Raw genomic sequence first — 5,740 nt, 5'->3', positions numbered from 1 at the left:
GCCTCAATCTCCCCCCCATCTTTCATCCACCCCACTCCATACAGGCATAGCCCATACAGCATGCTCCCAGTGTACTTACCTGTTTGTCTGGAGGACCGTAGAGTAGCGTGTACTGGGGGGGACCCCATCCACGAGTTTCTCCAACTCCTCCGATGTGAAGGCAGGGGCCCTTTCCCCAGACACTCGGACCATTATCTCTTCCAGACCGAGGACAGCAGCACTTGCAGTGTAGGTCCTCTCCTGTCGAAGATCAGGTATCGAGTGATTGAACAGATAGAAAATGGTGGACATGTCCACGGCATTGCGTACCGTCACCGCCGGCGTACATCGTCATTGGCTCCTGGGACCAATAGGGTCCAATGTTAATCAATGCAGCATTGCCCCACGGTCTTCGACCGCCTACCGCAACAGTGTACAACGCCAGCGCAGTTACCTCACATCCCACTGTCCCACTTTAGAGGTCAGGCAGCTGCCATTTCAGGGGTACACATGGCTTAATTTTAACTGTGTCACACATACCTAGGCCTAGACTCAAACACATACAGGCCACTTTTCGGATTAGGAGTCGTGTTCTATGTAAGCTGTGGGTACGTACCTCTGAGTTGGTTGACTCTGTGCTCGCTTTTGTCCTTCATAGGCACCGTCCGCTGGGACATGTGAGGAGATGGCGGCATCCTCCGGTGTACAGACCGCTGGTGGACCTGTCGACAATGGAGGAAAGACATGTGATCATCACCTACAGGCTTGACCGTGCCACAGTCCATGAACTGTGTACCCAGCTGGAGCCAGACCTGATGTCAGCTATCCGCCATCCCACAGGAATCCCCCCTCGAGTGCAGGTGCTGTCAGTACTCCATTTCCTTGCAAGTGGGTCATTTCAAACAACAGTGGCCATAGCATCAGGGATGTCCCAGCCTATGTTTTCCAACGTGTTGTCCAGAGTGTTGTCTGCCCTGCTGAAACACATGCGCAGCTACATCGTTTTCCCTCAGGTGGAGGATTTGCCTACAGTGAAAGGTGACTTCTATGCCCTGGAACATATCCCCAACATCAAAGGTGCCATTGATGGGACACATGTGGCTTTGGTCCCTCCCCGCAGGAGTGAATAGGTGTACAGATACCGGAAGAGTTATCATTCCATGAATGTGCAGATGTGTGTTTGGCCGACCAGTACATCTCCCATGTGACTGCCAAGTTTCGTGGCTCAGTGCATGACGCTTACATCCTGCGGAATAGCAGCATCCCTTATGTGATGGGTCAACTCCAGAGGCACCGTGTGTGGCTATTAGGTGAGCACCTGGAAGCAAGACAGTGGGAATGGTTGTCTGGGGAATCTCCCTACAAGTTAGTGTGTGTCTAACAGTTGTCCCTCGCCATTTGCAAGTGACTCTGGTTACCCCAACCTGTCATGGCTACTGACCCCAGTGAGGAATCCCAGGACAGAGGCAGAGGAACGCTACAATGAGACCCATGGGCGAACTCGGCAGATTATAGAACGGACCTTCGGCCTCCTGAAGGCCAGGTTCAGGTGCCTCCATATGACAGGTGGATCCCTATTCTACTCACCAAAGAAGGTGTGCCAGATCATCGTGGCCTGCTGTATGCTTCACAACTTGGCTTTGCGACGACATGTGCCTTTTCTGCAGGAGGATGGTCCAGATGGCAGTGTTGTTGCAGCTGTGGAACCTGTGGACAGTGAAGACGAGGAAGCAGAAGAAGAGGACATGGACAACAGGAACTCGGTGATCCTGCAATATTTCCAGTGAGGCACAGGTAATAGTACAGACCTGCCTACTACATGTACTTTAACACTACTACCGCTCTACTGTCTGTCATTTTCACCCAGTGTATGGTCACTGAGTTGTCACTTTCCCTTATGATTTCACAGATGTGGATCCCACTGTGTGACATCCACTTTGTTTTCTCAAGGACTAGAGCTGTGTGACATAGGTATGTTGACATTACAATTGAAAGAGCATTTTGTCACTGTAATTGCTAATACACCATTTCGAAATCACAGACTGACTCCAGATTGTTTTGTGCTTCAAAGGTGTTTATTTAAGTGCTCAATATTGGAGGGGGTTGTGAAATGGTGAGGGGTGATGGTGGAGGAATGTCCATGGCAGAGTCCAGTCTATTAGTCTCATAGGTGCATTGCCCAAATGGGCATAGGAAGTGGAGCTGGGGCAGTTGAGGATGGACAGGGTGACAAAGTGGGACAGAAGGATGACATTCAGGGTGGTCTCATTTCTTGGCAGGGGTCTTGGCATCGTTCTCTGTCGTTGTCCTGGATCTCAGGGACCGTTTGCGGGGTGGTTCTCCCTCTGCAGGGGGTGGGGTGCTGGTGTGGTGGTCCTGTGGCGGAGCGTCCTGTCCACTATCGCCGGCGGAGGTGGTGGGCCGTTCATGGTCCATGCTAGTGTCAGGGCCCCTTGTTGTGCCACAGTGTCCCTCCTGGTGTTGAGTACTTCTTTCAGCACCCCTACAATGGTGCCTAGGGTGTAATTGATGGTTCTGAGTTCCTCCCTGAAGCCCAAATTCTGTTCCTCCTGCAGATGCTGGGTCTCCTGAAACTTGGCCAGTAACGTTGCTATCGTCTCCTGGGAGTGGTGGTAGGCTCCCATGATGGAGGAGAGGGCCTCGTGGAGAGTGGGTTCCCTTGGCCTGTCCTCCCCCTGTCGCACAGCAGCCCTCCCAGTTCCCCTGTGTTCCTGGGCCTCCGTCCCCTGGACCGTGTGCCCACTACCACTGCCCCAGGTCACTGTTGTTGTTGGGGTGGTGGGTTAGCCTGGGTTCCCTGTAGTGGTGGACACACTTCTGCTTGACGTGTCCTGGGGACAGAGGTATGGGCCCACTGGGTGGGTGCTGTGCTGGTTTTTCCAGAGGGAGGAAGCTCTGTAGTGGCCTGTGACTGGTTAAGGGGAACCGACTGTTCAGAGGTCCCCGATGGGCCGGGCTGGTCATCTAGATCCAGTTGGACAGAGGTGCTGTCATCACTGTGGGCCTCTTCTGCTGGTGGTGTGGACATGTGTGGACCCTCCTGTCCGGTGACGTTGGGTAGGGGTCCTGCAGGGGTATAAAAGGATGTTTATTACATCTGTGTGTTGCATGGTGTGCAATGGGTGGGTGACCGTGTACCCCAGTGCTTGCATTCCTGTGTGGGACCTTGTGTGATGATGGTTTAGGGGGGTGTATGGGTATGTGCAGTGGGCATGCTTTGGTGATGGATGTTCATGCTTTTTTGTTGTATGCAGGGCTTGGTGTTGAGATGGGTGTTTTGTGATACTGGGACATTTGTGAGGAGTTGGAGTGATGGGGGTGAGGGTGGGGGTATGTGATGGCATGCAGGTAGGGTGGGGGATGTAATAGTGAAGCTTTGACTTACCAGAGTCCATTCCTCCATCTACTCCTGCGAGGCCCTCAGGATGCAGAATCGGCAAGACCTGCTCCTCCCATGTTGTTAGTTGTAGGGGAGGAGGAGGGGGTCTGCAGCCAGTCCGCTGAACCACAAGGTGGTGTCTTGAGACCACGGAACGCCCCTTCCCCCATAGGTCGTTCCACCTCTTCCTGATGTCATCACGATTTCTTGGGTGCTGTCCCACTGCGTTTACCCTGTCCACGATCCTTCGCCATAGCTCCATCTTCCTAGCTATAGAGGTGTGCTGCACCTGTGATCCGAATAGCTGTGGCTCTACCCAGATGATTTCCTCCACCATGACCCTGAGCTCCTCCTCAGAGAACCTGGGGTGTCTTTGCTGTGCCATGGGGTGGTGTGCGTGATGTGTGGGGTGGTGTGTGTGGTGATAAGTGTGCTGATATGTAGTGGTGTGTTGTGTGAGGTGCGTGGAAGTTCTGTGGGTGATGGTATATTGTGCCTGTGGATGCTTGGTAGTAGTTTGTGGTGTCTCTCTCTGGCCTTCTCTCGGTAATTGTGGTCGTATGGGTTTGTGGGTGATGTGGGTGTGTGTTTTATATAGTATTGGGTGTGTGGGAGTGGTGTGTGTATGTGTATCAGGTGTGTGTATTTTGATTTGTCCAATGTGGCTGAGTTTTGTAAGAGTGTGTGTATTTTGAGCATGGATTCGTGTGTTGTGATAGTGTGGGTGTATTTCTGTTGGTGTGACGGTGGAGGTTTTGTTTTCGCCAGTTTATCACTGACATTTGGTGTGGCGGACTTCTGTGGGTGTCTGAATTTTGGCAGATTCCATGCTGTGGACATCTAGGCCTTTTCCATAGGCAACCAGAGAACAAACACCTATTGTTCTAACATCCTCAGCTACATTTTGAGCTGACCCTGCACCTTCAAAGAAAACATCAATTATATCACATAGAGGGACATAGGGCCATATGTACGAAAGCTTTTTACCATAGACACAGAATGGGTAAAATCCTTTCGTACATCTGGCCCATAGTTACTAGTATTTTGCACTGTGCGTACATCACAAAAGTGACACAAATCGATGTTATATTTTTTACAGTTTACTTTCCAGCAAAAACTTATTTTGCACTGGAAATTCACTTGAAAGAAACCGAAATCAAGACCTAAAACGTCTTTAGTTACTTAGCACCAAAAGGGCATTCCGTGGATGGTGCATGTGAAATCCCTAAACTTCCATTTACTAAAAAGAAATAGAAAGGGCTTTGCACCAAAATATAATGCCCTTTTGAAATAGAAGCGATCAAGGAGAAATGCTTTAATTTCTCCTTTCTTTTCCGTCTCTGTATGTGTGCTGCACTGTATAGCAAGCTACTAAGTAGGAAACATTTGAAAGTGACTCTAAGCATAGTATTTTGTATTGTAAGTGTGCCCTTCCAGTGCACCACTTATACTAAACCCACACAGACACCTTTGCTCCATTGTACAAAGGTGTTTGCAAAGCGCCCAACAGGTTGATTGTGCGCCGGTGGCAGCGAAGGGGAGAGGGACACACCTCTGTAGATAGGACCCTGTGCTTCTCACACAAGGCATTGCAGCATTTGTAACGTTTGCGCTGCTTCACCTGAGAAACTAGTAAATAGACCCCATAATGTGCCACAGGTACACAGGGGTGCTAGCAGAACAACTTTCATACCTGGAAGAGTAGATAGCTATCTGCTGGAAATGAAAGCAAGGAAAAAAAGTGGTCGCATTCCAAGTGTCCCTGTGCTGACTGAAAGAGTGTGCAAATGGAGGGTCTGATAGTGTCTAGTTGGTGACAGGATGGAATAGGGTTCGAGCCACAAGAGATGTGAGTGTGGAAAAGAGCAGTCTCTTTGCAACAAGGGAGAAAGGAAACCCCAGGGGATTTCAGATCCAGGGATTGAGACATAGAAAAATAGTAAGATCCAGAGGTAGAAAAGAAAAACCCAGAATGCTCCACATTGGCTATTTTGTGGCTAGGCTGAAGGGTGCAGCTGGAAGTATTTCTTGCCTCAACAATCTGCATTTTGCAGAGCTAACTTTCAGAACTTAATAACTCCACCATGCTTACAAATAGCAACAGCGTGATGAGTGTTTAAAGCACTTGGAAGAATAATGACCATGACAATCCAAACTTTTTGTGTGTCCCAGTGGCACACACACACACACACACACACACACACACACACACACACGCACACACAGACACTTCCTGTTTTCTGGTAAAAGTGTCCATTTGTCCAATTCTGATAGGTCTTCCAATCAGCCTCTCACCATGAAATACGTGAAGCAAACGTACCTTCCAATCAATGGGCTGGCGCTATAAGTAGGCCACCTACT

Source organism: Pleurodeles waltl, chromosome 10 (assembly GCF_031143425.1).
Source record: "Pleurodeles waltl isolate 20211129_DDA chromosome 10, aPleWal1.hap1.20221129, whole genome shotgun sequence".
NCBI lineage: Eukaryota > Metazoa > Chordata > Amphibia > Caudata > Salamandridae > Pleurodeles > Pleurodeles waltl.
This window is presented reverse-complemented; position numbering follows the sequence as displayed.